The sequence below is a fragment of the Mus caroli genome, unplaced genomic scaffold (genome assembly GCF_978045245.1).
Source record: "Mus caroli unplaced genomic scaffold, Mus_caroli_1 scaffold_19, whole genome shotgun sequence".
Classification (NCBI taxonomy): domain Eukaryota; kingdom Metazoa; phylum Chordata; class Mammalia; order Rodentia; family Muridae; genus Mus; species Mus caroli.
This window is the reverse complement of record NW_028227274.1, coordinates 1,985,051-2,011,756: the sequence shown is the minus strand read 5'-3', so window position 1 is coordinate 2,011,756 and position 26,706 is coordinate 1,985,051. Positions and strand designations below refer to the sequence as shown.

At 43.5% G+C, this 26,706-nt stretch overlaps 1 protein-coding gene across 16 annotated transcripts in view; it reads right to left on the bottom strand.

Annotated features, from left to right (window-relative positions):
- The window catches only part of Svil (supervillin), a 207,326-nt gene that overhangs the window by 118,391 nt on the left and 62,229 nt on the right, over positions 1-26,706 (bottom strand). For 2 of the 16 annotated variants that reach the window (XM_029472008.2, XM_029472011.2), the window contains exon 1: positions 4,194-4,743. The exons of the other annotated variants lie outside the window; for them this stretch is intronic. The gene's annotated coding sequence lies outside the window, so the exon portion shown is untranslated. Of the gene's footprint in view, positions 1-4,193; positions 4,744-26,706 lie in introns of those variants that run through there. 16 annotated transcript variants of the gene reach the window in all.

Sequence of the window (26,706 nt, the reverse complement as noted above, 5' to 3'; positions counted from 1 at the left end):
GCAGAGGAGCTCACAAGGCTGGACAGGAGGAGCAGGAGGGTTTGAGTGGGCACTGAAAGTCATTGGCAGGAGAGCAGGCTGGAGAGCAGGGGAGCTTTATTTAGAAGGATGAAACTTGAGTATGTTTTCCACACAAAGAGACAGAGCCAGGAAGGAGACAGAAGTTCAAAGTTAGAGAGATGGGAGGTACACATGAAGGTACAGGCGGAAGGACAGCACTAGAGATGGGAGGGACTGGTTGAACTAGGAAGTGGGCCTCCGGGAAGCCTTCTACCGTGCGGCTCACCAAGCTTCATTTCAGTGAACACAGGAATGGGTCCCAGAGGACAAAGCAGTCTGTAAGGCTTCTCTCTCCTCCACAACCCCATCTTCCCCCTTCCTCTCTCCCCACCTCTCCCTTTCCCCTCTCCCCTTCTTTCTTTGATGGTAGTAGTTCTTGCACACATTCACTCTATCCCTTAAGCTTCATATGCCAGAGCCTGCATCTCCAAACCACATGGTAACGGTAACTGTAGGCAGGACCCCGGGAGGCAATCGGCCACATAAGCCTCTGTGTGGATGTGATAATAGGGTAGCCAAGAGTGGATCTGTCATAGGAGAACATGTTCTGTGGCACATGAGGCTCCTTGGGCCTTGCCAGAGGTCCCAACAATGTCACTCTTTACCTTAAACAGCCTTGGACATGAACTGTAAGAAATATGTTCTTTATAAATTACCCAGAATATGGACTAAGACAGCTGGCAACTCCTATTACAATTTAAGCCACACTGGTATTCAGGAGTTATGAGATGTGAGGTGTCATTACATAGGTCTGCGTTCAAATCCGGCCCCTCCCCCATTTCAAGGCTCAGGTGGTTGGTTCCCTGGTAGAATGGGCACACTGAGGGTAACATGCTTCAGGAGCTCTGGATTGGTGGGAAAGGCCCCCATGCAGTATTCACACTGCAGCCCTGGAAGGCACATGCCAGGGTAGGTTTATTTCACTGTGTGGTACTTGCCATTGACAGGCATCAGGGCTTCACTATGTTCTTCTCCGAATCTCTTTTGGGGATGTAGTCACCAAGGACAGGCACACTCTATAGCCTTCTGGACCTCACACTATTGAGTCCAGTGTTCTGTCCGAGTGAGATGCCCAGGAAGCTGGAGAAATGAGCAAGCCTTCACCAGCAAAGGGAAATCCCTAATCCTAAGGCAGAGAGGAGAACTGGGCCTACATCACATTTACAGAAAAACCCAGCTCTGTCTGGGTTAGAACTGTGTTTGGGATTAGTGGGTTGACTTTCCAAGTGAAACACATGCTTTCTTCAGAACCATCCATAGCAAATGTCTCTTTGAGGCTGAGACCTTTCTGAACCACACCAAAGTGCTACTGTCCCCGAGGAGGTGAATAGTGCAAGTCCCCTCTCAGGACATGCTACTTGAGACAATGCCTAATAGGGAAAAGTACCCAAGTCAAGGACTCAGGTGATTTTTTTTCATCTCAGGCAAGACTCCAACATTAAAGAGTCTGTCTTTGCCAAATGTACCTCAATTTCCTGTGTTGGCAAAAGCATGCATCCAGAAATCTCGTCAGACTTGTAACAGGAAGACATCTTTCTGCATGCATATTTAGAACTGAGGAAAAGACATCCATATAACAGTGAGCACTGGGCTCCACAGGGGATATTCCAGGAGAAATACCCTGAGCTTCTGACAGAACATAGCTAAATTATGACTTGATAAAGCCACAACTCAATCCAATCCAAACACCTTACATTTGTGGAATGGCCACTGGGTAAGATAAGATCAAGGGTACTGAGACCCAGTGCCTGTTGGGTACCCTACCTCCCTTGTAGAGGGAGGACACCAGGATTTGTAGAGCACCAGGAGTCCTACAGTAGAAGCTAGTGTCAAGGTCTTTGGAGCCAGAGACAGATAGTAAGAGGACACTCTGGCCCATGTCATGTGATATCTCTCAGGCAGGTACACAGAGCATTTTGAAGAGGACGTCAGCAAAGGCCTGGTAGTAGAAGGATCCTGAGAGAGAAGCTGAGGGGTCTGGATAGTAGCACAGGGCAGAGAGGAATATGACAAATCCACTTGTGAGAAATGGCATGGTAAGAGTTTGTTTACAAAGAACATTCTGACATTAGACTGGATACATGCAGGAGTAGCTGAAAGAAAAGGGAGTCCACTACCAGCAAAGCACAGGTCGGAGACTTGCCACAAGGTGGCTGGTCACATCACAGACAGACACAGAGGCCTGGGGAACAAGCAAACTTTCCTGGAAATTCCAGGACATTCTAGATGGGGAGATATTTGTCATCCTGGCAAGACACTCCCTACCCTGTAACACAAGGATCATCCTAAAGGGTCTAGACAGTCAGACCCATGGGGACATGGTTTCCTGTTCATCAAGCGAGGTTCCAACAATGGAGGTGGTTTCAACTGGATAACTGCTCATGGCCTGTGCCATTGCCTGCTACAGCTCCCAGGGTATCCTTGCAAAATCCAAAGGCTTTGCCCATGCCTGCAAGTCTTCTGCTATAGAGCATTTAATGTCCCCAGGTATTCTCAAAGGTATGCATGAGGGACTAGAACTCAGTCTTCCAGATGTCTCAAAAGTACAGGCAAAGATAAACAAGTGTCTTTTGGATGAAAGGGGAATGTCCACAGAGGGTCAAAACTTTACCAAACTGCAAAGATTATGCTCAACTGATCTATTAAAACTATTGATAGTTCAACTGATCCATTAAAAGCCTCTCTCTGGGGGTTAGCTAACAAGCACCATCTTGTCCCACAGAAGGAACAATGTCAGTCACAAACCACCTCTCCTCAGCACCTATGTCACAGCTACTCACTTTCAGAGGGTGACATGAGGCCCTATTTCTAGGAGGACAGTTAATTGCTAGGCTTGTCTGAGGGCTCTCCTGGCTCATTGAGAGGGGCAGCCCCACCCTGACCCTTACCATGATTGCGGTGTGTGTGTGTGTGTGTGTGTGTGTGTGTGTTCACAATTCATACTACAGTTCTTCTCAGCCAGGGATACTACTGTTGGCCATAGAAAGCCTCTATGCATCTACATACAACATGCAGATTGAGCACTGACCCTTTCCAGCTGAGTCCCTTGCACAGCAGCAGCAGGTATGTATGTACAAATCTATTTCACCAATGGCACAGCTTCCAGTGGAGATGAATAGCGGGCTCCCCAGGGGTGTTTCTCACTAAAAGTATTTTATAAATAATAGTGGCTGTGCATACTTCTTTATGTCATATGTTACTAACAGATCACCTTTTTTATTCTGTCAGTGGCACATGTCAAATCCACCTGCTATGTTCTACACCTCACCACTGCTTTCCAGCCCCAAATCATCAAATTACAGAACAGACTCCAGAGCTCTCACCCCAGGAATTAAAAAGACATGGTAACACCCCTTATTGGAAAATTTTAAAATGATCTACAGTGAAAAACTTAGAGTCTCATCTGAGAGTTTTTAAGATTCTGGACCAAAGCTGTTCTAGATATCAGAATCTGAGCAGCACTGGCCTGAAAGCAAAGAAAGGCACACACAAGACTCAGGCCTTTGCAGTTTCACATGAATTAATAACATGAGTTAGGACCAGGGTATAGTCCTGTGGAAAAACAAATGCTGAGCATGCTGGAGGCTCTGGGGTTTGATATTCAGCACCACATTGAATGAGAGAGTAGATAGATAATAGATTAACAGGTAGACAGATAGACGGACAGACAGACTGATAGACAAATGACAAATAGGCAGATGATAAATAGATGATAGGTAGGTAGGTAGATAGATAGATAGTAGATAGATAGATAATAGATAGATACATAGATAGATAGGTAGATGACAGACAGGCAGATGTGAAATAAAGTGACATCCTGTATTGGAAAAATCCTTTAATTCCAAATTCAAATGCTAAATTGTAGATAGGACTTACTAAGTTACATTAAGCAAATTGTCAGTAATAAACTTCTCTGTGTTATAAAGTAGGTTCTTTTGTTTGTAAGAAAATCCAATCTTTCCAAACCCCTAAACTACAGCCCAGGGTAGCCAAAGGGTAATTGCAGTCAGTAACTAGCATGTACTGGCAGAAAACTGCGAAGCTTTGAAACAACTCCCCCGGAATCATGCTCACAGAGAGCTTCTTCCAGATACACAGCTGCGTTTAGATACATAGAAAGATTTTTCACTTACTTCAAATTTCTGTGTAATCCTTGTTCCTCTAAGTGAGAGGGGCCGGGAACATAGTACACTCCCCTTAGTGTTGTAATAAGAAAAAACAAAAAGAAAAACCATCTATGTCCTCTAATTCAGCCTTGGGTATTCTTGAGTATAGTCTCTTTGATGAATACTACCTTTAAAGACTAAACAAAAAGCAACATTTCCCAAGTAAGATCAGTAGCACTGCACAAGATCAGTGGTCAACAAACAAGGCAAAGGCCTTTATCAGTGGGGTGATTCACAGCAGGGTATATTTAGATCGGTGCTTTCCAGAGGGTGCTGAGATGCCAGATTCCGGAAATAGGTGAGGGCTATATCCCAAGAGTTTCTCTGAAGGAAGAACACCAAAATATTAATAAAAAGAGTCTTCTTTTTGAAGTTCCCAGGCCCCTGGTGTCTTCGAGGCTGCGCTTGCTCAGTCTGGTCTTGGCAGAGTCATCCATTACTGGGTAAATCCACATGAAACCTGAGGACACTGCCGTGGAGGACACAATCGGAGGCAATGTGGCAACTCCACATGGGACCAGCCTTTTATGGCCTGATAGCAGCTAATGGGGCAGAAATAGCTCCTGACACTGAGAGCCATCAGCTGTTGCAACAGGCCTGGCCAGCAGCCACTCTGAGAGCAACTCAATTGGCTGCATTGTCTCTAGCTTGTGTTATAGAGAAATTAAAAAGGTACAGCAGGTTGCTGAGCAGGTGACAGTACAGAGTAAGATGAGCAAACACGCCTCTTACCCGAGGGCTTAAACTAACAGAATGAACAAAATGCCATGATAAAACCTGGATCCTAAACACCACAAAGAGAGGACACATGGACAGACGGGTACACAGTGACACAGCACACACAGTAGCGCGGGCCTTTATAAACTGTACCAGTGTAGCCCTCTCTACACTGACTAGTATAGAGAGGGCTATACTATACATCAGTAGAAAACGACACTTTCAGAAGTATTTTGTAAAGCTCTGTGAACATTTTGCTTACAACCCAGGTTTATCCTCCCAGTTAACAAGACACAACACCAGACAGTCCTTAACCACTAAAAACAGAGGAGGAAAAAACCAATTGCAACCACTTCTTAAATAGCCACTTGCACTTTTTAAACACCAAGACTAAATACTGCAACTCTATTTACAAAAGTACTTACCCGGGCAATCATCCCTGCTGTTACAAGGATAAGGGTGAGTCTCAATTCTTTGAGATAGCTTCCATGTAAATCTCAAAGCTCCTTAAGTCTCAGGCTGAGAACAAAGCTGTGTGCTCTGTAGGCCTCCTCCGGCTGGTATGCCTCTGCTATCAAGTTCCCAGACCACCAGCTGCAGCAAGCAGCAAGGAGGAGTGCTGAGGGCTGACAACAAGGGTCAGAATCTCTGTCACTAATTAACCCTGCAGGAAATTATGGATCCCTAAGAAACAACCCTTTTCAGGTGAAAAGATGAGGGTGCTGTGCTGTGTGGTTAAAATACCAAAAGAATGCTACAGCCATGAGAAAAGGAGACTGTGGCGATGAAAAAGCTAAATATCACGACTCCATCCATGGATCAAAGCACCATAGCCTTACAAATATGTATGGTTTTTATGTGCTGATTTAAAGAACAGACAGCAGATACCCTGGAGAGGTGTAGCAATTGGACAGTGGCTTCAGTCTGTTTTGTTTAAAGGTTAAAAGAGTTTGTCAAGCCAATTTTTAATCCACTTCCAGATGACAATTATACAAAAGTTTCCATTACAATTTGACATCCAATTTGAGTTGCAATTCACATCTTATGTTCTTTCTCACACGTTTAGTGTTTCCCTCATCTTTAGGTTTATTTTATCCTGTTTAAGTGCCTCTGATGTGTTTGTAGTATGTGTCTGTGTATACACAGGTATGTATGTCTATTTGCATACATTTGAGTCAGTGGAAGACATCGGGTGCCTTTATGGCTCTGGACCTTCTGCCATGATGCAGGTGGGTTCTCTCCCTAAACCTGAAGCTTATTCTATTTCAGACTGGTTTCCTGTCCAGTGAATTCCCTGGATCTGCCTGTCTCCATCCCCTCAAGATTGAGGCTAGAGGACCCACAAAAGTCACATTATCACATTAAGCTCTAAGGATTCTGGGGTCCTCTGGCTTGCATGGCAAGTGCTCTTCTCCACTGAGCTATCTCCCAGCTCTGAAGATTTTGGACTTTGCTTGTTTGCTGTGTTTTTGAGACAACTCTTGCTAGGTAGCCAAGGCTAGCCTAGAACTCACTATGCAAGGTAAGCTGGCTTAAACTCAACAAACTTCCTGCCTCAGGCTCCTGAGTGCTGGGGTTAGAGATGTACACAAATGTGCTCACTTTGCTATACATATTTATATGAGCAGTTTTAAGCTTGTCCTGCAGCCAGAGTCAAAATAAATAAAAATTTCAAAAAAGAATATGTCAACTATGAGGAAAACGGGAAAGAATGTTGGGTCTCTGCTGCCACCCAGCTTTGTTTTCCTACAAGAAGATCCTGTGCGTCTGGATAGACACCCAGCCTCCATGAGCTGCGGCTGCTGCTTTGGGCCCCACAATCTCTAGTTGATGGATCTGGAGTCAGGCAGGCTGAGCCCCTAGTCTCTTCTTTATCCTTTCTGGCTTTCATTATCTAGATCCCAATGAATTCTAATCATACACTCCATTTAAACAAGGACCTTAAGTTTTGGGCTAACTCAGAAAACACTTACCAGACCCAGAATCCCACAAAATGTTGTAAGAAAATGTAAAACTCAAGTGGGTTAAAAATCACTGCTAAGAATTGAGTTTTACTAAACTCAGGTATTTGCAGCATCTTTGATGAGTAACCATTTCTCAATGCACTGTTCTTGATCACTACCCCTTTAACAATAATGATTATTACTGAATACATCAAGCTAGGCTTGGTGGCACACACCTTTGATTCCAGCACTCAGGAGGCAGAGGCAGGTGGTTCTCTGAGTTCAAGACCAGCCTGGTCTACAGAGTGAGTTCCAAGACAGCCAGGGCTACACGAAGAAACTGTTCAAAAATAAGTAGATAAACAGATCAGCGTTGCTAAGGAGAATGCATTTTATGATACTGACTTTATATCAAGAATGAACATTGAATAAGTAAAATATAACTTGCCATCATTCCAAAAAGGTAAAATATTGAGATATAAACCAGTAATAAAACCACAAAACATCTTTAAAAAAAACATCCAAGATGATTTCAATATATCACTAGACATGGACTATGTTCATGGATTGAGGAAATCAGTATAATAAAGATATCAATACCAAACTTATCGGTAAGCATTATATAATTCTTATCAAAAACACAAAGGAATTTTGAGCTTATTCTAAAATTTGCTAAAAAATCCATGAAAAGGAAAAATATGGAAGAGTTGGCTTTTTCCATGTTAAGGACAACCACATAGCTATGGCCATCAAGATCTCAAAATACTGATGAGAAGACAGGCCTCCATATACACAGACCCATGTTTGTCTTGGATAGTTCTATGGTCAGTTCTATGGTCGGCTCAATTCAAGCAAGAGTTACTTGGGAAGAGGAAGTCTCAATTCAGATGGAACTGGCTGTGACCACATTGGTGGGGAACTGATCATTGATTGATGTGAAAGGTCCCAGTCCTCAGTGGCCAGTGCTACCCTGGACTACCTGTATGTAAGAAAGCAGGCTGAGCAGGAGCCAGAGAGAGCAGGCCAGTAGTTCACCTTCCTCCACAGTTTTGAAGTAACTTCCCCCAGTGTTAAATCATGACCTGAAAGTGTATGCCAAATAAAAATTTCCTCCCCAAGTTACCTTCAGCCATGATGTTTAATACAGCAACAGAAAGGCAAACTAGACATTGGTGCAGAATAAGGAACTCAGTAATAGGCCCACAGCAAACATGCCCAGCCTAGAGCAGCTGGACAGCAGCAAACAAAAATAAAGAAATAAAATCTTCATTGTGGTATATCCAGACCATCGAATACTACTAAATAGAATAAAATAATCAATTATTGGCACATGTATTGACCTAGAAAGATATTCTAGAAACCAAGCTGAGCAAAAGAAAGTCGATTTCAGACTGTTAATGTATAATCTCATTTGCATGACTTTCCACAGTGACAATGTTGTATAAAGAGAGAGCAGGCAGTGAGGACCATAAATTAAGGATGCAGTAAGCAGGCAGTGAGGACTAAAGGGTAAGGATGTGGTAAGCAGGCTACAGAGAGAACTAGGAGGATCTTTGTTACACGACTTTCCATTCATCTACTGACTTTGCCAATGGCAGTGTCCTGGCTGCAACCCTGTTCCATAATTTGCAAGATGTTCCCACTGGGACACTTGGTGATAACATTTCTTTATATGGCATTCCCACTGGGGGACACTGTCTGAGCAGACATAATATCTGTATATGACATTCCCAGTGGAAGACACTGGCTGAAGAGACATGACATCTTTGTATTAATTCTTTTTTATTTTGTTTACTCTATGTAAATGTACATACCTGTGTGCATAGATATGTGTGTGCATATGAGTTCAGACAGACATCAGAGAAGGATTTCAGGTGCCCTCCTCTATCATTGTCTACTTTACTCCCTTGAGGTAGGGTCTCTCATTGAACCTAAAGCTTACTGTTTTCGTTTGTTTGTTTGTTTGTTTGTTTGTCTAGGCTAGCAGCCAACAAACTCCAGTAATCTTCTTGTCTCCACCTCCAATCCTGGGTTGGGGTTAGTTCCGTGCACGGTGTACTCAGAAGCTGAGTTCTGGGCCCTGATCCAGACTGCAACCTGATCTTGGGGCACTTCACTGACCTTTGTGCACTTCACTGACCTTTGTGCACTTCACTGACCTTTGGGCACTTCACTGACCTTTATACTGTAAAGAATGCTCCCCAGTGATCCATGATTGGTCAATGAATGGCTGGGGCTTATGACTGGGCAGAGGAGAAGAAGGTGGGACTTGGAATCTAGTGATGGGTCTTGAGAGACCACGAGAAGGAGGGGAAAACAATGGAGGAGAGGGGTTGCCAAGAGGCCTATGAATGATGAGCACGTGGCCAAGAGAAGCTCATCCTGAGGACACACATGGAACAGAACAAGCCGGTGAGTAATTCAAACTGCAAGTAACACAGGGCCAGTGGTTTGGATATAGGTTAGAATAGCTCAGAACCTTCCCACTTTAGGCTTACAGTTTGTGTGTAAATTTACAGTGTTTTTGTGTCTTTAATTGGGAGTTATACCAAAAAATGTGGGTCAGAGAACCCCTACAGAGAGATATTAAGAGGTGTCAGGGGCATAGCAACCACCAGATAATTAATATTGCATTAGTTACAGATGAATGTGGCTTGCTTTCCATATGGATGCCGGGGACCAAGCTTGTGTTCTCACGCTTGTGCAACAAGCCCTTTAGCCACTGAGCCATCCCTCTAGCCTCCCAGGATGTCACCCAGGAACAGAAAACTCAAGACAAATAGTGTCACATGCATCTGCTGATTGTGGAAATTAATTCTATTTTCCCAAGTGACGACCCTTCAACCCTGCATCTTGGTCACCCAAACCAGGAGGCAGGTCCACCCCAAGTGTAGAATCTTGCTGTGTGGCCGAGGGCTTCTTGTATTTCCTCTTAGAGTCAATCAGGACTGTTACAGGTGCCCCCTAAGCTCTTCCTCAAAGCTACGGCTCACACCATCCAGCCTGATGCTTCCAGACTGGTCTTCCAGAGCTGCCCTGCATGCCCTGGCTTCCCTCCTAGCTTTGGTTTTCAGAGTGGACTTGTGAGGAACTGCAGCTACTGGGTGGGTGGGTGGGTAACAGCTATTCTTCACCTTGCCTGCCAAGCTTTAACATTAAATTGTCTAAAGTCTTTTATAAATACTTGAGAAATTACACGTAGCCTAGGGTTGATCTCATGACAGAGAACTTGTTTGTCCTTAGAGCACTAGGAGGAACTTCTCAGGTATTGCCCAGCACACAGTCTTATTGGCAGAAAACAAAGGTGAGCAAACACATCTACTGGGTACTCACACGAACCCTCACACCTCTTTAGTAGCATGCCACATCACTACCACCCCATCAAGTCACGTGCACACAACCATCAGCAGCCACACAGGCCACATTGCTGTAGTAAGGTGCTCCTGTCTCCAGTTAATGCCTTTCCCTCATCCTCACCCAGAAAAGTCTTCACCACCCTTAAAATTCCACTAAACCCTTCCCTGGTCCTGAAAGAGCAGGGGACCCATGATCTTTTTGTATCTACAAAAATGGAGTCAGTAGCCACTCCATACACATAATAAATGCTTGCCATATGAGACTCTAACACCAGTATCAAAAGCACTTGTGGGTAGACTCATTGATTCATTCATTCATCCATCCTCCACTCCCTCCCTTTCTCCTGCCCTCTCTTCCTCTGCTCCTCCCTGCTCCTTTTCTTTGCTTTCTTTTGTTTACTATGTGTGTGGATAGGTATATTTGCGTATGCACATGCGTAGGATGGGCGTAAGTCAACCTTGGGTGTCATCCTTTATGTGGTGTCTGTTATCTAGCTTGGTTTTTAAATTGGGGTTTAGGGCTGCTGATAGACTTAGCTGACTGGCCAGTGAACCCAGCCAGGGATGCTCTCGGTTCCCCTTTCCTTTAGCTTTAGCTTTAGCTTTAGCTTTAGCTTTAGCTTTAGCTTTAGCTTTAGCTTTAGCTTTAGCTAAAGCACTTTAGCTGCATGCTACTTGATCCAGCCTCTTTATCTGAGTTCTAGGGATAGCACATTTCCAAGCCCCTCGATGTCTTAATGCAGCTACAAGATTTTCTACTTCTTCTCAGGATCACCAACCATGCATAATTCAGAAATCCAACTAGGTAGGGCTGCCCAAGTGGTTCTGGGTAGCAGCCTTGGTCTCATTATGTTCTTTCTTGTTCTAAAATAACAGTGATATTAGAGCCTGACCAGGAAAGGGAAAACAAGGGCACAATTCTCTAAGGCTTCTGCCTTCACAGTACTCTAAAAGTCCTGCTTTCCAACAGCAATAAACTTGAGCAGTTACTAGAAATCTTCTTAGGGATGCTCATTTCTAGGAGATGAAAGGCTACGTGGCCAGGACCTGTGTACTATCCTGATTCCTGCTGTGTCAAGATAAAACTTGGATTCATTCATTTTTTCAAAGAGCTTAGGGTTCTAACAGGAACATGCATGGCCTCCTAGCATCTACATCCATGCATCAGTGTGGATCTAACTCTGTGGCCGTCTATACCATAGCCATTCATCTGTATTTACAAGACAAATGTCTTCAGTAATAATGGTTTCCAGTTAAGCCCTTGCTTTGTCGGTCATTCAGGCAGTCTGCAGAGTCTATCTGTCTGTGCTCTCTTTCTGAAAGCGTCTGACAAACTTAAGTGGCTACAGATGAAGACCTTTTGAACTCCAGGGTCATTTGTAAGTCAGTGGGCTGGACAAACAATTCAGCTGATTCTCCCAAGTGGCCACTACAGAGCAATGGTTGTGCCACAAGGCTCGACCCAGACAGTGCTGGCCTCAAAATCAAAATGAAACAGGAGATTGCCAGGGGTGAGCCTGGCCCAGACTCCAGGGACATAGCCTGGACCAACCTCGCATTCCTGGACACCAGAGTAAGAGTCCTACAAGTAACCAGAGATGTACAAAGTGTGACATGCTCCAATTAGGCTGTTAGACATCTAAAAATAGGGACTTTCTGTCTCTCTGGAGCAGTGGACATGGTATGGCAGAACCTCAAAGCCTCTTCTCAAGTGAGGCAAAGCTGACAGACATATCCAAATGAGTGAGGATTTCCTACACTAGCAAAGATTTGTCAGGACTTCTCCTTTCTACATAGCTACCAACATCACCAGGCACAGCGCCACCATGATTTCCCTTGCTTGGCCTACACACCAGCAGGAAATGACCAGTCACTGAGTGAAGAGCAGAACAAACCTATGTTCCTCCGAAGGACTGCCAGAAAAGAGAAGCACTTGTGCTATTACTCAGTGTGATGGTTTGTATATGCTCAGCCCAGGGAGTGGCACTAATGGAGGTTGTGACCCTGTTGGAGTAGGTGTGGCCTTGTTGGAGTAGGTGTGTCACTGTGGGCTTGGGCTTTACAATTCTCATCCTAGTTGCCTGGAAGCCAGCATTCTACTAGCAGACTTCAGATGAAGATGTAGAACTCTCAGCTCTGCCTGCAACCATGCCTGTTTGGATAATGCCATGCTCCCGTCTTGATGATAATGGACTGAATCTTTGAGCCTGTAAGCCAGCCCCAGTTAAACATTGTCCTTACAAGAGTTGCCTTGGACATGGTGTCTGTTCACAGCAGTAAAACCCTAACTAAGACCCTCAGAATACTAGAAGCCTTATGTATACTGGATACAGGGGGACTGAGGTGCATGCTCTCAGATATGTGCGCCACCCAGCTGGTAGCACACATTCTGCAACCTGAGAGGATCCTAGCCTTGCCCTGTTCAGAACATGTGATGGGTGCATCATGGCAATTCAGAAGCCCAATAAACCTACAATGAGGACAACCAAGAGTATGGTTAAGTCCATAGAGCTAGACCCTCAATGGTATAATAATTCCATAGCAATTGACACTCGGTAGTACACAATAAAGTCATTCTATAGCTGGACCACGCATGGCACAGTCATTCCACATTGCTGGACTCTTTAAAGTACAGTCATTCATAGCACTGTACAATCTACATTACTCTTGTTCTACAGCACTGCACCTTGCTCAGTACATTCATTCTATAACACTCGAACTTGCATGGTAGTCACCCCAAAACACTGAACACTCATAACACTGGATCATACATGCTAAAGTCACTCAGTAACACTGGACATTCAATGGTATAATAATTCTATAACAAGGAACCCTGCACGCAAAAGTCATTGTACAACACTTTACATACAATGGTATAGTAACTCTATATCATAGTACCATCCACAGTACAGTAAGCCTACACCTCTGAATCCTCTACAGTTTAGTCATTCAACAGCACTGGATACTCTAAAGTACAGCCATCATAAAGTGATAGACACTCCATATTACAAACATTCTATATACACATACAGGACAACAGTTCTACAGTGCTAGATGCTACATGGTACAATCATTCTACAGTGCTTGATCCAGAACAGTAAAGTCATTCTACACTGCTGGACCATTGACAATACAGAGGTGGACACTCCAAGGTGCAGTTATTCTAAGGCACTGGACATTGCACATCACACTTATCCTATAGCAAAGGGCCCTTCATAATATAGTCATTCTATAGTATAGAGTACAGTGATCTTGCAGCAGAGGACCCTTCACAGTACTGGACCATACACAGTACAGCCATTCTTCACTGCTGGATTTTTGACAGTACAGTCATTTTATAGAAGGAGGCCTTCCTCAGTGCCATCATTTTACAGAGTTGGACTTTCCACAGCCCAGTTAAAGAACTGCACCTTCCATGGTATAGTCATCTCTAACACTGGGCACTATGCAGTAGAGTAACACTAGAACATTGGATCTTGCAAAGTACTATTATTCTATCATTTTGGATCTGCATGGTTAACAGTACTGGACTCTCCACTGTATAGTCATTCTACAGGATTGGACCCTCCATTGTGCAGTCGTTTTGCAGAGCAGAATCTGCAGCAATATTGTTATAGATATTTGGACCCTCCACAGTATCATCATTCTGTAAATCTGGACTCTCAACAACATAGTCATTCTACAATCCTGAATTCACAACTCTACAATCATTTTACAAAGTGGGATCCTGCACAGTACGTTCATTTTCCTGAGTGAATCCTTAATGATACATCCATTCTAAATTGCTAGACACTCCACGATATAGTCATTCTACATCCTTGGACCACTGAAGACGTAATCATTCTATAATGCTACACCCTCCATTAAACAGTCATCCTACAATCCTGGACACTCCACAGTACAATCATTTTACAGCAGTGGACATTCTGTAATACAGTAATTCAGCAGTGCTCAATTTTCTATTTAGTGTAATCTAAAGTGCTGAACCCTCTATTTCACAGTAATCCTACAGCACTGGACACTCTATAGAACAGTTCTTTCTATATCACTGGATACTCCATAGTACAGTAATCCTAGTTCTGGATCTCCCTCAGTTCACTAAATCTGCAGAGATGGACTCTCTACTGTAAAGCCATTCTAGGAAGCTGGACTCACTGTGGTACAGTCTACCACACCACTGGACCCTCCACTGCACACTCATTCTATTGCACTGGATCCTCCTCTGCACACTCATTCTATTGCACTGGATCCTCCACTACACACTCATTCTATGGTACTATACTGTCACACCTCACATGTGCCTGTAGCTTCAACTTGGCATTGGGAACATAGGTCTCCATCAGTACAAGTTGAGGAACAATAAGCAATGGGAAGACATAGAAGGCAGCTGAGAAAATTTAGTTTCTCTAAACACACATTTCAGTTTCTTAGAGTTCTCATTTCCTGGCTGTTAGGGAAGATTGGATTTGTGTCCAGGCACTGAACATCACTGGTCTGGATGAAGTCTCTGTCTGAGGCTGCATTTAGTTCTACAAGAGCCAAGACTCATTCTCAAAGTACTATCTCAAATTCCCCAAAGCAGAACTACAACAGCTTCCAGGGGTGATGGTGATGGACATGAGGTGACCAAGAAAGAGAGATGGAATTCATGAGTAAAGTGGGAAGAAAGGAGACTCAATACCCAGAGGAAAAGAAAAGACAAGAACAAGACACACTTCAAACTCCCCTCTCCCAAGAACCTGGTATAGGAGACCATCCCTTCAAAGGTCTGGAGTTACCAGCTGAGTCCTCCTGAGACCAAGTGAATTATTCTTGACTATACACAAAGAACAGAGGATTAGTTGATAATCACACAGGCTCCATATTGTGGTAGAAGAGAAAGGCCCATTGTGTGGGAGGAAAGAATAAATGCATTTGCATGACCATAGTTCCTTCTAAGCTCCTCCCTAGAATGCCCCTCTCATCCATACATGCTCATGGCCCCACCAAAGCACAGGCTCATAAAGCATAACATAGGTGAGGACAAACATATGTGTCCACTTTATGGCCTGTTGTTTGTCTTCAGGACCTAGAACAGTGCCTAGCAGATAGGCACAATAAATGGTTGCTTAAAGACTATAATAGTATAAGTCCTAGGGCTGGGGAGATGCCATAGTTGATAAACTGCCTGGGGACTTGTGTTTGATTTCCCATTTCCCACATAAAGCCAGGCACAGCTTATAAACCCACAACTAGAGAGGCAGAGATAAAAGGACCACTGGGCTCATTGGCCAGTCAGTCTAGCATAATTGGTAAGCTCCAGTTTCAGTGAGCGTTCTTATTTCAAAAACTAAAAGTAGAGAGTGACTGAGGAAGACACACACACACACACACACACACACACACACACACACACAGAGAGAGAGAGAGAGAGAGAGAGAGAGAGAGAGAGAGAGAGAGAGAACCATATATAAATACATGTCACATAGAAAACCTACCAGTATTTAAAGGCAGATCTGCCCCTCAGGGTGCCCTTTCAAACCCTGCTGGCTCTGGGCAGATGATCCCACATGTCTAGATCAGGTGCCTCCTTCCAAAGCACCTGGTTGGGGGAGAATTCTCTCATTCAACAGTCTGATGTCAGCATGAAAGCTCCCTGGCTTTCACCACACATTTTTATCCTACAGGCTTGGCAAAGCTTAAGCAAATACACCTTATGGGGACCATACTCACAGAGGCACCTTCCTGGACAGCTATCTGATGTGGTGAGTCCTGAAGGCAGGATTGATTTTCTGGGGTGGGGGGTGGGGAGGGGGCTGCCTAATGTGTTCAGACCATGACTAACCAGGAAGCTTACTCTTTTCTCCCCAGAAACACGAGACCGTTTCCTGTACTAGGGAGTATTAATTGAAATCCCTAGTGGGACATCCAGGATATGAAAATTATAGTAATCTAATCTTGTAAAGGAAGAAGTGCAAATCATAGTTACATGGTCTGACATAGAGAGAAGTGACTAATGCCAGGCCACCTCAAGGTTAGGACCCATGGGGAGCACTCCCTGAGAGCCACAGGCCAGAGAGAGGGACCCGACAGGCACACAGCACAACCAACATTCCGGTTTTCACACTTGGGCTAGGGGTGAGGCTGGCAAGGTTCTTTTTCTCAGGACCACACTCAGAACACTTTTTATACCGGACAAAGTCCCATGGCCAGAGGAGCAGGATGGCAATGTCTGCGTTCCTCCGACCCTCCCATGGCCAGAGGAGCAGGATGGCCATGTCTGGGTTCCTCCGACCCTGGGTGCTGTCTTTACACCCTGAAGTTACTTACTAGGGACTGCAAATCCTGTGGACTCGTGTTTAGCAAAATGACCCCAAACCCGCAGTCCTCTGCAGGGAGGATCACAGCCTGAGCAGAGCACAAGCAAGAATTGGAGAGGACTCTGCACCCCGCCAGCAACAGCACAGCTCTGAGGAAGTGCTGCCTCCTCCCTGAAGCATCTTGAAGGAGCCACTGCCCAAGAGCCCTGAAAAAGTTGGTCAGGATGGCTACAGCCTGGAACCACCGCCCTGCATTTTTTTTTTTTTTTTTTTTTTTTGCACAGCTGTGTTCAATTTTCTGTCCTTGGTGTTTTAAAGGAATATTTATTCCAGGGCCAGGATTCTCAAGTTTTATGGTTATACAACTCCTTCCCAGGGCCAAAGAATGTTTGAAAAGTCTTAAGCCCAGCGATGAGAATTAGCGAAACAATCCAAAGAAATAGAAATGAGAAACACTAAGACCCATTCCAATTTAGAGTCAACCTCTTACTGTACTGCAGTGCACATCCTGCTTGCCCTTCAAAGCCCGTGCAGCCGGTTTTATATGTAGTTATAGATAGGGTGTGTAAGTGTTCCCAGTGTGTGTATATGGGAGATGGACAAAGAAAGGCTGCATATGCAGGAGAGCCTTGCAGAGTTGCAAACCAGCCTTACAGCCATCCATGGTGTCTTCTTCCTGTTCCATTATTATATATTAGGCCTAGAGATAAATTGATTTAATAAAAGATTTTAAAGGAGAGGGATTCCTTTAGAAGGATTATATTCCTGTTTATTTTACCTGTTAGAAAGTTGGATACCTTTGGTGTTTGTGGCAGATGACAGCAGAAGGAAGGAAAAATGGGGGAAAGGACAGAGGTAAGAACGGAAGTGAAGAGGTTGGGAGGGGGGAGAGAGAAAAGGAGGAATAGAAAGGAGGGAGAGAAAAATGGAGGAAGGGGGAGGGTGTGAAAGGAGGGAAAGAAGGAATAGAAAGGAGGGAGGAAGAGAAAATAGAGGGAGGGAAGGAAGGAGGGAGAGAAGAAAGGAGGGAGGAAGAGAAAATAGAGGGAGAGAAGGCAGACATATAATTTTACTTAAGAATTTTAGTGGCATGTTTAATTGACCGTCCAGAAGCCAATTTCATTATCAATATCTAGCTGTCCTTGACAGGTATAAGAAAGAGTACCACCAGAAGACTTCCCCCAGACCATGGAGAGTCAAGCATTGTTTAAACACAGCGCATGGCCCTTCCTGGGACAAGCCCAGTTCCCTCACCTGGCCTCTTCCACTGTCTTCTCATGGTACCAGCTCACCTCACCTCAGCCATCTGTCCACACAGGTGTGAGCACATTCTTCCTCTGTACATGGAAGCCTCCCACAGGCTTCAGACTGGCTTCACGCAAGCATCTGAGCAAGGCAAGACAGGCTCAGGCTCTGGGTTCCAACGTTTATGACACAGAACACACCACCCACATTAGAGGCCTGGCTACTACCCAAGACAAATAAGATGTTTCTGAGAAACAAAGCAATTTGCATAGATCCACCCGGAGCAGATGGAGCAGAACTCCTTCATCAAGGCAGCTGCGTGTCAGCAGCACCTGCTACCCGAAGCAGCTCCGAACAAAAACCAGACTATAAGACACTGACCTGGACTGACTCTGGCCATGCTGAGGCCTGCTGCAGCCTGGGTCCAAGGCTTAGTCCCCCAGAAGAGACTTCCAACCCTTCCTCTCTGCAGCACTTTCTCTTACATTTTAGAGATCAAGCAATTCAAATTATTCCTTAGCGCACAGCCCCAAATTATCGATTGAAGGTCAACAAATTCCTCCCAGATAACCACTCCACGGTCCCATGAGTGCAAGTTGATAGATGTTAAAGTCCTAAAGGAACTGAAACAAAAATGTAAAAGGCAAAACAACAACAGAGCACACCCAAGATTTAAAGTGAGAGCTTCTGCAGACAACAGTATAATGGCTCATAGAGTAGCACACAGAATCAGTTATATTGTGAAATTTTATTTGTGTAGGTGCACACATATCTGTATGGGTATCTGTGGGCCATGATGTGCATGTGAGATCTAAAGGCAGCATCTGGAAGTCAGTTCTCTCCTTCCACCAAGATAGCCATTTTTACAATGTTGATCCTGCAAATCCATGAGCATGGGAGATCTTTCCATCTTCTGAGATCTTCTATAATTTCTTTCTTCAGAGACTTGAAGTTTTTATTATTCAGATCTTTCACTTCCTTAGTTAGAGTCACGCCAAGATATTTTATATTATTTGTGACTATTGAGAAGGGTGTTGTTTCCCTAATTTCTTTCTCAGCCTGTTTATTCTTTGTGTAGAGAAAGGCCATTGATTTGTTTGAGTTAATTTTATATCCAGCTACTTCACCGAAGCTGTTTATCAGGCTTAGGAGTTCTCTGGTAGAATTTTTAGGGTCACTTATATATACTATCATATCATCTGCAAAGAGTGATATTTTGACTTCATCTTTTCCAATTTGTATCCCTTTGATCTCCTTTTGTTGTCGAATTGCTCTGGCTAGGACTTCTTTTTTTTTTTTTTTTTTTTTTTAATATTTTTATTACATATTTTCCTCAATTACGTTTCCAATGCTATCCCAAAAGTCCCCCATAGCGCCCCCCCACTTCCCTATCCACCCATTCCCATTCTTTTGGCCCTGGCATTCCCCTATATTGGGGCATATAAAGTTTGCAAGTCCAATGGGCCTCTCTTTCCATTGATGGCTGACTAGGCCATCTTTCGATACATATGCAGCTAGAGACAAGAGCTCCGGGGTTCTAGTTAGTACATCATGTTGTTCCAACAATAGGGTTGCAGATCCCTTTAGCTCCTTGGGTACTTACTCTAGCTTCTCCATTGGGAGCCCTGTGATACATCCAATAGCTGACTGTGAACATCCACTCCTGTGTTTGCTAGGCCCCAGCATCGTCTCACAAGAGACAGCTATATTTGGGTCCTTTCAGCAAAATCTTGCTAGTGTATGCAATGGTGTCAGCGTTTAGAAGTTGATTATGGGATGGATCCCTGGATACGGCAGTCTCTAAATGGTCCATCCTTTCATCACCGCTACGAACTTTGTCTCTGTAACTCCTTCCATGGGTGTTTTGTTCCCAATTCTGAGAAGGTGCACAGTGTCCACACTTTGGTCTTCATTCTTCTTGAGTTTCATGCGTTTAGCAAATTGTATCTTAAATCTTGGGTATCCTAAGTTTTGGGCTAATATCCACTTATCAGTGAATACATATTGTGTGAGTTCTTTTGTGATTGTGTTACTTCACTCAAGATGATGCCCTCCAGGTCCATCCATTTGGCTAGGAATTTCATAAATTCATTCTTTTTAATAGCTGAGTAGTACCCCATTGTGTAAATGTACCATAATTTCTGTATCCATTCCTCTGTTGAGGGACATCTGGGTTCTTTCCAGCTTCTGGCTATTATAAATAGGGCTGCTATGAACATAGTGGAACATGTGTCCTTTTTACCGGTTGGGACATCTTCTGGATATATGCCCAGGAGAGGTATTGCTGGATCCTCCGGTAGTACTATGTCCAATTTTCTGAGGAACCGCCAGACTGATTTCCAGAGTGGTTGTACAAGCTTGCAATCCCACCAACAATGGAGGAGTGTTCCTCTTTCTCCACATCCTCGCCAGCAACTGCTGTCACCTGAATTTTTGATCTTAGCCATTCTGACTGGTGTGAGGTGGAATCTCAGGGTTGTTTTGATTTGCATTTCCCTGATGATTAAGGATGTTGAACATTTTTTCAGGTGTTTCTCTGCCATTCGGTATTCCTCAGGTGAGAATTCTTTGTTCAGTTCTGAGCCCCATTTTTTAATGGGGTTATTTGACTTTCTGGAGTCCACCTTCTTGAGTTCTTTATATATATTGGATATTAGTCCCTTATCTGATTTAGGATAGGTGAAGATCCTTTCCCAATCTGTTGGTGGTTTTTTTGTCTTATTGATGGTGTCTTTAGCCTTGCAGAAGCTTTGTAGTTTCATGAGGTCCCACTTGTCAATTCTCGATCTTACAGCACAAGCCATTACTGTTCTATTCAGGAATTTTTCCCCTGTGCCCATATCTTCAAGGCTTTTCCCCACTTTCTCCTCTATAAGTTTCAGTGTCTCTGGTTTTATGTGAAGTTCCTTGATCCACTTAGACTTGACCTTAGTACAAGGAGATAGGAATGGATCAATTCGCATTCTTCTACATGTTAACAACCAGTTGTGCCAGCACCATTTGTTGAAAATGCTGTCTTTCTTCCACTGGATGGTTTTAGCTCCCTTGTCGAAGATCAAGTGACCGTAGGTGTGTGGGTTCATTTCTGGGTCTTCAATTCTATTCCATTGGTCTATTTGTCTGTCACTATACCAGTACCATGCAGTTTTTATCACAATTGCTCTGTAGTAGAGCTTTAGGTCCGGCATGGTGATTCCACCAGAGGTTCTTTTATCCTTGAGAAGAGTTTTTGCTATCCTAGGTTTTTTGTTATTCCAGATGAATTTGCAGATTGCACTTTCTAATTCGTTGAAGAATTGATTTGGAATTTTGATGGGGATTGCATTGAATCTGTAGATTGCTTTTGGCAAGATAGCCATTTTTACAATGTTGATCCTGCCAATCCATGAGCATGGGAGATCTTTCCATCTTCTGAGATCTTCTATAATTTCTTTCTTCAGAGACTTGAAGTTTTTATTATACAGATCTTTCACTTCCTTAGTTAGAGTCACGCCAAGATATTTTATATTATTTGTGACTATTGAGAAGGGTGTTGTTTCCCTAATTTCTTTCTCAACCTGTTTATTCTTTGTGTAGAGAAAGGCCATTGATTTGTTTGAGTTAATTTTATATCCAGCTACTTCACCGAAGCTGTTTATCAGGCTTAGGAGTTCTCTGGTAGAATTTTTAGGGTCACTTATGTATACTATCATATCATCTGCAAAGAGTGATATTTTGACTTCATCTTTTCCAATTTGTATCCCTTTGATCTCCTTTTGTTGTCGAATTGCTCTGGCTAGGACTTCAAGTACAATGTTGAATAGGTATGGAGAAAGTGGACAGCCTTGTCTAGTCCCTGATTTTAGAGGGATTGCTTCAAGCTTCTCACCATTTACTTTGATGTTGGCTACTGGTTTGCTGTAGATTGCTTTTATCATGTTTAGGTATGGGCCTTGAATTCCTGATCTTTCCAAGACTTTTATCATGAATGGGTGTTGGATCTTGTCAAATGCTTTTTCCGCATCTAACGAGATGACCATGTGGTTTTTGTCTTTGAGTTTGTTTATATACTGGATTACGTTGATGGATTTCCATATATTGAACCATCCCTGCATCCCTGGGATGAAACCTACTTGGTCAGGATGGATGATTGTTTTGATGTGTTCTTGGATTCAGTTAGCAAGAACTTTATTGAGGATTTTTGCATCAATATTCATAAGGGATATTGGTCTGAAGTTTTCTATCTTTGTTGGGTCTTTTTGTGGTTTAGGTATCAGAGTAATTGTGGCTTCATAGAATGAGTTGGGTAGAGTACCTTCTGTTTCTATTTTGTGGAATAGTTTGTGAAGAACTGGGATTAGATCTTCTTTGAAGGTCTGATAGAACTCTGCACTAAACCCATCTGGTCCTGGGCTTTTTTTAGTTGGGAGACTATTAATGACTGCTTCTATTTCTTTGGGGGATATAGGGCTGTTTAGATCATTAACCTGATCTTGATTCAACTTTGGTACCTGGTATCTGTCTAGGAACGTCTCCATTTCATCCAGGTTCTCCAGTTTTGTTGAGTATAGCCTTTGGTAGAAGGAAATGATGGTGTTTTGGATGTCTTCAGGATCTGTTGTTATGTCTCCCTTTTCATTTCTGATTTTGTTAATTAGGATGCTTTCCCTGTGCCCTCTAGTGGGTCTGGCTAAGGGTTTATCTATCTTGTTGATTTTCTCAAAGAACCAGCTCCTTGATTGGTTGATTCTTTGAACAGTTTTTCTTGTTTCCACTTGGTTGATTTCGCCCCTGAGTTTGATTATTTCCTGCCGTCTACTCCTCTTGGGTGAATTTGCTTCCTTTTGTTCTAGTGCTTTTAGGTATGTTGTCAAGCTGCTAATGTGTGCTCTCTCTAGTTTCCTTTTGGAGGCACTCAGAGCTATGAGTTTTCCTCTTAGAAATGCTTTCATTGCGTCCCATAAGTTTGGGTAGGTTGTGGCTTCATTTTCATTGAACTCTAAAAAGTCCTTAATTTCTTTCTTTATTCCTTCCTTGACCAAGGTATCATTGAGAAGAGTGTTGTTCAGTTTCCACGTGAAGGTTGGCTTTCTATTATTTATTTTGTTATTGAAGATCAGCCTTAGTCCATGGTGATCTGATAGGATGCATGGGACAATTTCAATATTTTTGTATCTGTTGAGGCCTGTTTTGTGACCAATTATGTGGTCAATTTTGGAGAAGGTACCATGAGGTGCTGAGAAGAAGGTATATCCTTTTGTTTTAGGATAGAATGTTCTGTAGATATCTGCCAGATCCATTTGATTCATAATTTCTGTTAGTTTCTCTGTGTCCCTGTTTAGTTTCTGTTTCCATGATCTGTCCATTGGTGAAAGTGGTGTGTTCAAGTCTCCCACTATTATTGTATGAGGTGCAATGTGTGCTTTGAGATTTACTAAAGTTTCTTTAATGAATGTGGCTGCCTTTGTATTTGGAGCATAGATATTCAGGATTGATAGTTCCTCTTGGAGGATTTTACCTTTGATGAGTATGAAGTGTCCCTCCCTGTCTTTTTTAATGACTTTGGGTTGGAAGTCAATCTTATCAGATATTAGAATGTCTACTCCAGCTTGTTTCTTCATACCATTTGCTTGGAAAATTGTTTTCCAGCCTTTCATTCTGAGGTAGTGTCTATCTTTTTCTCTGAGATGAGTTTCCTGTAAGCAGCAAAATGTTGGGTCTTGTTTGTGTAGCCAGTTTGTTAGTCTATGTCTTTTTATGGGGGAGTTGAGTCCATTGATATTAAGAGATATTAAGGAAAAGTAATTGTTGTTTCCTGTTATTTTTGTTGTTAAAGTTGGCATTCTGTTCTTGTGGCTGTCTTCTTTTAGGTTTGTTGAGGGATTACCTTCTTGTTGTTTCTAGGGCGTGGTTCCTGTCCTTGTATTGTTTTTTTTCTGTTATTATCCTTTGAAGGGCTGGATTCGTGGAGAGATAATGTGTGAATTTGGTTTTGTCGTGGAATACTTTGGTTTCTCCATCTATGTTAATTGAGAGTTTGGCTGGGTATAGTAGCCTGGGCTGGAGTTTGTGTTCTTTTAGTGTCTGTATAACATCCGTCCAGGATCTTCTGGCTTTCATAGTCTCTGGTGAGAAATCTGGTGTAATTCTGATAGGCTTGCCTTTATATGTTACTTGGCCTTTTTCTCTTACTGCTTTTAGTATTCTGTCTTTATTTAGAGCATTTGTTGTTCTGATTATTATGTGTCGGGAGGTATTTCTTTTCTGGTCCAGTCTATTTGGAGTTCTGTAGGCTTCTTGTATGTTCATGGGCATCTCTTTCTTTAGATTTGGGAAGTTTTCTTCTATAATTTTGTTGAAGATGTTTGCTGGTCCTTTGAGTTGAAAATCTTCATTCTCATCCACTCCTATTATCCGTAGGTTTGGTCTTCTCATTGTGTCCTGTATTTCTTGGATGTTTTGAGTTAGGATCTTTTTGCATTTTACATTTTCCTTGATTGTTGTGCCGATGTTCTCTATGGAATCTTCTGCACCTGAGATTCTCTCTTCCATCTCTTGTATTCTGTTGCTGATGCTGGTATCTATGGTTCCAGATTTCTTTCCTAGGGTTTCTATCTCCAGTGTTGCCTCATTTTGGGTTTTCTTTATTGTGTCTACTTCCCTTTTTAGGTCTAGTATGGTTTTGTTCAATTCCATCATCTGTTTGGATGTGTTTTCCTGTTTTTCATTAAGGACTTCTACCTGTTTGATTAGGTTATCCTGTTTTTCTTTAAGGATTTGTGACTCTTTAGCAGTGTTCTCCTGCAATTCTTTAAGGGATTTTTGTGCTTCCTCTTTACTGTCTTCTACCTGTTTACCAGTGTTCCTTTGTATTTCTTTAAGTGTGTTATTAAAGTCCTTCTTGAAGTCCTCTACCATCATCAGGAGATATGCTTTTAGATCCGGGTCTAGCTTTTCCGGTGTGTTGGGGTGCCCTGGACTGGGCGAAGTGGGAGTGCTGGGTTCTGATGATGGTGAGTGGTCTTGGTTTCTGTTAGTAAGATTATTACGTTTACCTTTCGCCATCTGGTAATCTCTGGGGTTAGTTGTTGTTGTTGTCACTGTTTAAAGATTGGAGCAGAAGCTGTGTTCCACTCACCAGCAGTCTCAAAATCCTGTGGCGGGGGTCGTGGGTAGCTGGCAGTACCCTGGTGCTGGTCCAGCCGGAAGAGGCCTGTGGTCCTACTCAGGCCGGTTTTATGCTTCCCTAACTAATGCAGTCTCAGGTTCCGCGCGCAATTGGATTGGAGCAGAAGCTGTGTTCCACTCTCCAGAAGTCTTAAGATCCTGTGGCGGGTGTTATGGGTAGCTGGCGAGTGTCAGCCGACCCTGCGCCCTAGCTACCCTGGTGCTTTTCTGACCGGAAGAGGCTTGTGGCCCTAAGTAGGCTGGATTTCTGTCTCCCCAACCAAAGCAGTCTCAGGTCCCGCGTGATTGGACTGGAGCAGAAGCTGTGTTCCACTCACCAGCAGTCTCAAAATCCTGTGGCGGGGGTCGTGGGTAGCTGGCGGGTGTCAGCCGACCCTGCGCTCTAGCTACCCCGGTGCTGATCCGGCCGGATGAGGCCTGTGGCCCTATTCAGACCGGTTTCTGCTTCCCTAACTAATGCAGTCTCAGGTCCCGCGCGCAATTGGATTGGAGCAGAAGCTGTGTTCCACTCACCAGAAGTCTTAAGATCCTGTGGCGGGTGTTGTGGGTAGCTGGCGAGTGTCAGCTGACCCTGCGCCCTAGCTACTCCGGTGCTTTTCTGTCCGGAAGAGCCAGGGCTTCTTTCTAAAGACTCATTGGGTTGACAGAAGCAGTTGCCCACAGCATATGGATGCTTCCAGGGTATTGGTTCATGTACTTCTAAATTACCCCAGTGGCAGCTACCTTCATAAGCAGGGTCTGGTGGTCAGGCATCTAGTGGTTCCTGTTCTAGAGACTGAGGAATGTTCCCTGTCATGGGACCTGGCTTCTAAATGCTGGGTATTTCTGTCTCCTCCCAGGATATCCAGAGCATGGGAAGCAGGTTCTTAGAGAGTTTCACAGGGCCTCAGGCACTTCCTCCAGACTCAGTTCTCAAGATCCTCTCAGGCTCCTTTCCAGGGACACTTTTCTAGACTGCCTTGCTTCCTGCTCAGGGACATCTGTCAATGAACAGGACAGTGGTGGCCAGGACATCTTTGGGAGATTGGTTCCATGTTCCCTGTGGATAGCCAAACACACAGATGCTGGAGTTCCTTAAGCAGCACAATGGAGTATTTGAATAACCTACCCACAGCCTTCCCAGAGCTGTTCTTCATCTACAGATGACCCGTAATACTAACAAGCAAGTGCCATGGAATTCATTGTTATAGTCTGCTGCTTACAGTACAACAATGAGGAGAGTCAGTGTATGTTTAGTATAGGGGTTTGCTTGTTCTGAACATGCCTGGTCTGCAGAAGTTGAGGAATCCGTAGGCTCAGGGGTCTGGCCCTTCATCTTAACCTTTAGGATTGCCTTAGCCACAGCAATGATTGACTGTGATCAGAACTACAGAATACTCATCAATCAATATTTGGCTGCTACCTCTTTAATAAAATTGTCAAAACAAGTTCAAGATATAAATAAATAACACCAAATAAAAACAAAACAAAATAAGAACAGCTCACTATGAAAGGGGCTCTGCTGGTAGGAGCTGTTATGACAATAGACATCACCGTGTGCCTGCTAATAGGCTAGGCCTAGCCCAGCTCCTTGCACATATACTTAACACACTGCTACTTTCAGCTTCTCATTCTGTTAGCATTAAATCTACGTGGGAACAAGTTGAAAGAAAACTTCTAGTAAGAAACTAGATTGTCGGTGAAAGAAACAAGTATAGAAGCAAAGGACAATGACAAAGTGAAAAGATACTACCCAGAGACAGCCAGCGGAGAC